This window comes from Procambarus clarkii, chromosome 27 (genome assembly GCF_040958095.1).
Source record: "Procambarus clarkii isolate CNS0578487 chromosome 27, FALCON_Pclarkii_2.0, whole genome shotgun sequence".
NCBI classification, from domain to species: domain Eukaryota; kingdom Metazoa; phylum Arthropoda; class Malacostraca; order Decapoda; family Cambaridae; genus Procambarus; species Procambarus clarkii.
Genome location: NC_091176.1, coordinates 23010996 through 23020902, shown reverse-complemented (window position 1 = coordinate 23020902; position 9907 = coordinate 23010996).

The window sequence follows — 9907 nt, the reverse complement described above, 5'->3', positions numbered from 1 at the left end:
ATACTCTCCCTTACATGCTGTCATACGCATACTCTCCCTTACATGCTGTCATACGTATACTCTCCCTCACATACTGTCATACACATACTCTCCCTTACATGCTGTCATACGCATACTCTCCCTTACATGTTGTCATACGCATACTCTCCCTTACATACTGTCATACACATACTCTCCCTTACATGCTGTCATACACATACTCTCCCTTACATGCTGTCATACACATACTCTCCCTTATCCTTATCTCTCGCTAACCTTCCTCTTTTGGTTCCTGAATACTACTCATAACATAATTACTATCCACCTTTTTCCCTCCTTTTCCTCTCATCCTCCACTCCTCCCCGTCCCTTTCCTCTCCATCCCCCCTTCCCTCCCTCCCCTCCCTCCCTTTCCCCCTCACCGAACCCCCCCTTCATCATATATTTGGGTCATAGTCTCCAGCATAACATTACTGAATATCCAGCTATTAGACCTTTGAGATCCGCCGGGTCTGTAATTCATACGCTAGAATGCAACCAGCGGCACCAGACAGCCTGGTTGATCCGATTAAACAACCAGGAGGCCTTGGTTTGAACCCGGGTAGCCGAGACCTTGATCCACACAACCACGAAGGTAAACTCAAGGTAACGTTCCCCCCCCCACCCCCCTCCCCCCGTCCCCCCCACCCCCCTCCCCCCGTCCCCCCCACCCCCCTCCCCCCGTCCCCACCACCCCCTCCCCCCCCTCCCCCCCTCCCCCCCTCCCCCCAACCCTTATTCTTTAGGAAATTCATCCATTTTGTGGATGTTCTCGTAATCAACTTAGTGTTGATTGGTGGAGGTTGGTAAGGCCTAATTGCTATGCCACAGTAAGGTCTGATGGCTATGCCACAGTAAGGTCTGATATCTATGCCACAGTAAGGTCTGATGGCTATGCCACAGTAAGGTCTGATGGCTATGCCACAGTAAGGTCTGATGGCTATGCCACAGTAAGGTCTGATGGCTATGCCACAGTAAGGTCTGATGGCTATGCCACAGTAAGGTCTGATGGCTATGCCACAGTAAGGTCTGATGGCTATGCCACAGTAAGGTCTGATGGCTATGCCACAGTAAGGTCTGATGGCTATGCTACAGTAAGGTCTGATGGCTATGCCACAGTAAGGTCTGATGGCTATGCCACAGTAAGGTCTGATGGCTATGCCACAGTAAGGTCTGATGGCTATGCCACAGTAAGGTCTGATGGCTATGCCACAGTAAGGTCTGATGGCTATGCCACAGTACGCTGTGGCATAGACTCATAGTGTTACATAGTTCTCTTAACATTCGGTGATGATATATAGCTTATGGGAGACACAGAACGGCCAAGTAAACTTTCCTTTTTTTTTTTTTTGAAGACTGCTCATAGCACAGTCGATAGTGCGTCGGCTTCGCACGTGTTGGGGGTCCAGGGTTCGAGCCCCATACACCCCCAGGTGACTGTAAGGGCCAAGGTTTCTGACCACGTTCATTACGAAACAAAAAACCAAATCATCTGGTTTCTTTTACACTTAGTTGGCAGTGTTCCTTTGACCCTTATTTCCTTTCCTTTTGGTTCTTCTCCCTTTTATTCCTTCTTCTGTTGTGATCCTCATAGTCTCTTCCTTCCCCCCTTTTTTTCCTGTTTCCCCTCACTACCTCTTTCCTACCTTCTCCTCCCACATCTTGCATGCTTATTACTCTCCTCCATTTATTCTCTCTTCTTTCTTTATCTTTCGTTCCTACCTTTCTCTCACTGCTTTCCCTTTTAACCCTCCATTTTCGTCAATTTTTTTCCCCCTCATGCTCTCTATAACCTATCCACCTCCAAGCCATTCCCACACCTTTCTCTCCCCATTGCCACTCCGTTTCCCCTATTGTAGGCTAGACCCCTTTTCTTGAGAGCTGGGAATCGTCTGAGAATACAATAACCTGTTTTACCTCATCTACTGTACACCCATTTATAGACTACATTTCATGTTGATTATATAACTGTCATGGGCAAATGGGCCTGTGGATGGTGGCAAAGGGTGTAGCATCAATGGGAATGGGAATAGGATTCCCATTATTAATATATTATTAATTACTGTTAATAATAATTGTGATTGTATGATTCCTTTTAAGTGTTACTGTGGTTCTTCAGGCTTTTCAGGATCTTCAGGATCATGGTTTTCTAATCATACACACACACACATACTCGCATACATACACACACACATACATACATACAGATCCGTGCTCATTATGAGAAAGAACGAAGCAGAACACACACTTATCACGAGGACGAAATCAGAATGGACTCCAAGTTTAGCTCAATGAAAACTTGTTGAACAAGAAACAAGTGTTTTTATTTTCAGGGAAAAGGGAAATTACTTAACCACAGTCTAATTGATCAGTTAAAGTAGATGATCTTGTGTTATAAAGAATAAGAAAGCAGAGAAAATCAGATATCGTTTTGTAGGAAGATAGAAAATCAGGTGATATCGTATTCTAGGAATCACATGATTGTCATATCAGGAATTGAGGATACCGCATGATATCGCTTCGAAAAGTAGAGGAAATCATTTTATATGTTTTCGAGAATCAGATAAACTAGGAGAAGCAGGAACCACTTCTGATGACCGACGAAACAGTGAACAAAGTTTTCAGAAAGCAGATAAAGAAGATTTTTTCAAATCTCCAGCCGTCTATAGAGAGCAGGCGGGGGGAAAAAACAGACTGATTCGGTTTCCAGGAAGCAGGCAGAAAGAGGATCCCGCTTCAGGGAAGCGACCGAGGAAGTTATTTATATCAGAGAGCACCCGGAAGTTAGGTTCAGATCCTTGAAAGTGAACAGAAAGGACCAATATCGATCACGCAAGACGTTGAAGAGAGAGAGACAAGTACTCAAGGCAGGATTTAAGAGCCGGGAGAGGAGCGTATGGGAGAGTCCTGGAGCATTATTAGATATTTTATTTACTTACAGATCGTAGATGTCTTCATAGTCGCCCTCATCAAGGATTGTTAGTCACACACACACACACACACACACACACACACACACACACACACACACACACACACACACACGTGTTTTTGGACAAATGGAATGCATTAGGAAGCAATGTGGTGGAGGCTGACTCCATACACAGTTTCAAATGTAGATATGATAGAGCCCAGTAGGCTCAGGAATCTGTACACCAGTTGATTGACGGTTGAGAGGCGGGACCAAAGAACCAGAGCTCAACCCCCGCAAGCACAACTAGGTGAGTACAACTAAGTGAGTACACACACACACACACACACACACACACACACACACACACACACACACACACACACACACACATACACACACACACACACACACACACACACACACACACACACACACACACACACACACACACACACACACACACACTAGGAAGTGATGTGGTGGAGGCTGACTCCATACACAGTTTCAAATCTATATATGATAGAGCCCAGTAGGCTCAAGAATCTGTACACCAGTTGATTGACGGTTGAGAGTCGGGACCAAAGAGCCAAAGCTCAACCCCTACAAGCACAACTAGGTGAGCACAACTAAGTGAGTACACACACACACACACACACACACACACACACACACACACACACACACACATACACACACACACACACACACACACACACACACACACACACACACACACACACACACACACACTAGGAAGTGATGTGGTGGAGGCTGACTCCATACACAGTTTCAAATCTATATATGATAGAGCCCAGTAGGCTCAAGAATCTGTACACCAGTTGATTGACGGTTGAGAGTCGGGACCAAAGAGCCAAAGCTCAACCCCTACAAGCACAACTAGGTGAGCACACACACACACAAATACAACTATAACCTACCCTCACCAATCATTATAAGCCGCTTCAATAATCGGAAACTCAAAACCTAATCAACTAGACTTAATTACTTAGTGTTGAGTAAGTTGTCAACATTACAAGAGAGGCAGGCCTGTCAGGAGATTTAATGTGTGGTCTGAGCGCTAAACTCAATTGGCTTCAGTAATTTACTGACTCGCCAATTACGCAGATCAATTATTTCAATTAAAGATTGTAATTAATTAGATCAATTAAACCGGATAATTGATGTGGTGGCCTTCATGAGCTGCTCTCAGAATTTATTAGGTTGTGTATGAATATATATAAGTTGTATCTACAACTTTTATTTACAAGTTGCCTTAATAATGTAGTAAAGAATCTAATGGTTTTTAATTAAAAAATATTATTTTTAATAATAATTTGAATAGTCAATTTATATAACAATAATTTTTAATTACTAATTTTCACGAAAGTATTTTAAATACAATTATTTTTTTTTATAAAACAGTTGTATTAATAATAAACTTAATAATAACAATTATTTTACAACTTTAATAATAATAACAATTATAAGATTAATTTTAATAATATTTTAGGATAATTTTATTAATATTTTTAAGAATAATTTTAATAATATTTTTAAGATTAATCATAATAATATTTTTAAATATAATTAATAATATTTTTAAAAAATTTAATAATATTTTTTGGAATAATTTTAATAATATTTTTTTAAGAATAATTTTAACAACTTGTATATAATTATCAATACAAAATATACAAATAATAATTAACAAAAATATATGTGGGGTACAAGTTACAGGTGAGTACAGCGACTGTACTCACCTGGGGCCTCGTAGCCTGGTGGATAGCGCGCAGGACTCGTAATTCTGTGGCGCGGGTTCGATTCCCGCACGAGGCAGAAACAAATGGGCAAAGTTTTTTTCACCCTGAATGCCCCTGTTACCTAGCAGTAAATAGGTACCTGGGTTTTAGTCAGCTGTCACGGGCTGCTTCCTGGGGGTGGAGGCCTGGTCGAGGACCGGGCCGCGGGGACACTAAAAGGCCCGAAATCATCTCAAGATAACCTGTACTAACATTACCTGAGCACATTTGAATAACATTTGCAACCACACTTTATAAATAACAATATATATTCTATTTATAGAATAAATCATCATGTTTAAATTAAATAAATTTGCTAACCAAATCATAATTTCAGTATGCAAGAATGTCAGTATGCAAGAACAAGATAAGAGATCTGAGAAGAGAGAGAGAGAAGGGGGGGATAAGAGATCTGAGTAGAGAGAGAGAGAAGGGGGGGGTAGGTCAAATCACCTCAAGGTAGTTAGAGATCTGAAGGAAGCTGTATCATCACAAAGGTTCTTACAAGGTCGGTCGTGTTGACTCACTCTTAGTATCTCGCGGAAACCATTGCAAATTTGGTTTGGAGAGGCTGAATCATACCGGTTGAACGATGAGGCTGAATCATACCGGTTGACCGATGAGGCTGAATCATACCGGTTGACCGATGAGGCTGAATCATACCCGTCGAACGATGAGGCTGAATCATACCGGTTGAACGATGAGGCTGAATCATACCCGTCGACCGATGAGGCTGAAACATATCGGTTGAACGATGAGGCTGAATCATACCGGTTGAACGATGAGGCTGAATCATACCGGTCGAACGATGAGGCTGAATCATACCGGTTGAACGATGAGGCTGAATCATACCGGTTGACCGATGAGGCTGAATCATACCCGTCGAACGATGAGGCTGAATCATACCCGTCGAACGATGAGGCTGAATCATACCCGTCGAACGATGAGGCTGAATCATACCCGTCGAACGATGAGGCTGAATCATACCCGTCGAACGATGAGGCTGAATCATACCTGTCGACCGATGAGGCTGAAACGAAACCTGCTGAACGAGTGGGGGGGGGGGGAGGGGAAGTTCAGACTGGCAGGGATTTTTTCAGGATATCCAGATTCCCCGAAATATATTTCGTGCCAATAAAAACAGTGACAAGATAACGTACACAGCGGGATAACAGCAGTGACGATAAAATTATCGGTAGTGTAGTTGACAATTGATGGAAGCTGGTAAGTAGACGAGTAGATCAATAGGTAGTTAAGCAGATGAGTAAGTAGGAAGGGTAGATGGGTAAGCGACGAGGAGGAAGACAAGTGGGTAATGGGGTGATTCGTTCTCAAACGAGGTGTAAGGATAGGTGGTTTGTTGTCAGGTAAGGTTAGGTTAGGGCCTGCCTTAAATGGACCAATAGGGCCTGCCTCACATGGACCAATAGGACCTGCCTCACATGGACCAATAGGACCTGCCTCACATGGACCAATAGCCAGGTAAGTGTTTGAACCTCTGTGGGTTTCAGTGGGCGGGTGACTGTGAGTTTGACTGTGAGTGGGTGGGTGGGCGGATGACTGTGAGTAGGTGGGTGGGCGGATGGCTGTGAGTAGGTGGGAGGGCGGGAGTGGGTTGCGTGACCCATGATGGCTGAGATGACCCCACAGGTGGCGTCCCCCGCCAGCCAGCTGCTACCTTCCCATCCGGCCTTGTGTAGTACTAACCCAGGTGGAGGAGAGGCGTCCCGCTGTTTACAGTGAGGGAGGGAGGGAGAGGGAGGGAGAGAGGGAGGAACGGGGAAGAGGAAGAAATGGAGTGATTGTAGATGAAGGGAGAAATTCTTGATTAAGGGAGGAATTGTGGAGTGAGGGACTGACGGAGAAGGCAAGATGGAGGAGGGAGGAAAGTATTGTGTAGAATGAGAGGAAGAGTGTGGAAATAGGGAGGGAGTGTAAGGAAGAAAATCAAATGTATAAGAGATAGAAGACAATACCAAAGAATGGAGAATAACCACAAATATCGATAATAAAGATGAAAGACAAGAAAATCTAATTAAAGAAAGTAAAATTAAGGAGCAAAAAAAAAAAGAATAAGAACGAAGATTAAAAAAAGAGGAAGAGAAGCTAAAGAAGAGGAGATTATAACAGGGATAAAGAGGGAAAGAAATATATATGAATAAGGTCATTCAATAAGAGGAGAAACAAACCAGGAGGGAGAGAAAAGATTGACCAGCTATGGATCCTCGCTTCATACAAGCCGGTGCTCAATCCCCAATGGTCCAAGATGGAGCCCTGTTCCTTCTCACAGTAGCGAACCTGTCCTCCATAGCCCCCCCCCCTCTCCCTATTGCTGTACATAGTCGTACTGAATTATCTCTTTCGTCTGATAATTGACCTTGCCATGCAGGAGGAGGAACAGGTAACAATAGGGTTGCATAGATTCGAGTGGTCATTTCCTTGAGGAAGCAACAGGTGAGACTTAAGGAGGAATTGAGAGAGGGTCTGGGAGGGGAATTACATTCAATCATCCCTGCTTTCTTTCACACATTTTCAACCACCTCAATTTGCCTCTAACCTCCCTCCTCCTCCCCCTTTCCCCCCTCTTTTAACCCCTCGTTTCCTTATACCACGCTCTGTTTAACCCCCCACCCCTCATTATTCACCCCTTTCCCACTATTTCCCCTTAACAACACACGCTTATTTTGTTTAGGGCCGGCACTGTAACACCTCTCACCCCTTACTCTCCGATATATATAGTTTCTGTGGGTCTAACTCCACTGTGTACTAACCCCGCTCCCTTAGCCATCTACCCTTAACACCCTTCCCTTAATGCACCTCCCTTAACAATCTCCCCTTCCCCCCTCATCCCTTCACCCACCCGCCTCTCCTTCCTCCTACAGCAGGTGCAAGTATCCCATAACGTGGAGGCGTGAGAAGCTAAGATAAACCGTCTTACTGTACCTTATAATAAGGGCAGAGCAGGTTGGCTGGTGTGTACTCACTTAGTTGTGTTTGTGGGGGGGGGGGGAGGGGGGGGTTGAGCTTTGGCTCTTTGGTCCCGCCTCTCAACTGTCAATCAACTGGTGTACAGGTTCCTGAGGCTACCGGGCTCTATCATATCTACATTTGAAACTGTGTATGGAGTCAGCCTCCACCACATCACTGTCTTAATGAATTCCATTTGTTCACTACTCTGACACTGGAAAAAATTCTAATGTATCATGTGTGTGTGTGTGTGTGTGTGTGTGTGTGTGTGTGTGTGTGTGTGTGTGTGTGTGTGTGTGTGTGTGTGTGTGTGTGTGTGTGTTGGATGGTGGAGAGTAACAGAGGCACATAACCCCCTTTCTGAAGGATGGAGGCATTAAGTTTGTGTCACCCCCTACACCAACACTCCCACACCACCCCCTTCAACATCACCCCTCCTCCAAACACTCCCCCCCCCCATCCATCCATCTCTGCCTCACTCCCCCTCAACAATTTGATCATTCTCCACAGTCCACGCCTCTCAACCCTACACCCAACACCCCTTATACCCCACACCTCCATCTCCCTCCCCCCCCTGATACCCTATACGACCGATATATACGACCTCACCCCCAACCATCACACCTTTTATCTAAATCACCATCAACCTATACAACACTTCCACATCTCCCGTCCGCCTGTATTTTTAAAATACACGACATACAGCACAAAATTATTATGCCACTTTCTCAAACACCCTCACAACCCCCCTAACCCCCCTGCTTTCAACCCCCCCCCCTGCTTTCAACCCCCCACCCTCCGTTCCCCCTCTATCACCCCCCCCCTACTAGAACTCGACCCCCACATGTGCTATACACCCTCCCCCAACCCCCATCCTCCCACATCTCACGGAAAGCAGCTGTCGACACCACAAGACTGTGTGGTGAGGGGGCCACACCTGTCTCCTGGTCGTGGTGATGGGGCCACACCTGTCTCCTGGTCGTGGTGATGGGGCCACACCTGCCTCCTGGTCGTGGTGATGGGGGCCACACCTGCCTCCTGGTCGTGGTGATGGGGCCACACCTGTCTCCTGGTCGTGGTGATGGGGGCCACACCTGCCTCCTGGTCGTGGTGATGGGGCCACACCTGCCTCCTGGTCGTGTTGATGGGGCCACACCTGCCTCCTGGTCGTGGTGATGGGGGCCACACCTGTCTCCTGGTCGTGGTGATGGGGCCACACCTGCCTCCTGGTCGTGGTGATGGGGCCACACCTGTCTCCTGGTCGTGGTGATGGGGCCACACCTGTCTCCTGGTCGTGGTGATGGGGCCACACCTGCCTCCTGGTCGTGGTGATGGGGCCACACCTGCCTCCTGGTCGTGGTGATGGGGCCACACCTGCCTCCTGGTCGTGGTGATGGGGCCACACCTGTCTCCTGGTTGTGGTGATGGGGCCACACCTGTCTCCTGGTCGTGGTGATGGGGCCACACCTGCCTCCTGGTCGTGGTGATGGGGCCACACCTGCCTCCTGGTCGTGGTGATGGGGGCCACACCTGCCTCCTGGTCGTGGTGATGGGGCCACACCTGTCTCCTGGTCGTGGTGATGGGGCCACACCTGTCTCCTGGTCGTGGTGATGGGGGCCACACCTGCCTCCTGGTCGTGGTGATGGGGCCACACCTTCCTCCTGGTCGTGGTGATGGGGCCACACCTGCCTCCTGGTCGTGGTGATGGGGCCACACCTGCCTCCTGGTCGTGGTGATGGGGCCACACCTGCCTCCTGGTCGTGGTGATGGGGCCACACCTGCCTCCTGGTCGTGGTGATGGGGCCACACCTGTCTCCTGGTCGTGGTGATGGGGGCCACACCTGCCTCCTGGTCGTGGTGATGGGGCCACACCTGCCTCCTGGTCGTGGTGATGGGGCCACACCTGTCTCCTGGTCGTGGTGATGGGGCCACACCTGCCTCCTGGTCGTGGTGATGGGGGCCACACCTGCCTCCTGGTCGTGGTGATGGGGCCACACCTGTCTCCTGGTCATCTGGGCATCATCCCCCGTCTTCCGGAGGCTGCGACAGGCGGAGATGATCAGGCACGCCAGTACCTACGAAGGGAAGAAGGAGAGGGGAAGAAGAGGGGCGAAGAAAAATAGTAGCTCAAGATTGGAAGAAAAAGGATAGGCAGTGCCGCAGGAATGAAGTAATGGGAGCAACAGACAGGAAAATATGGAAATAGAGA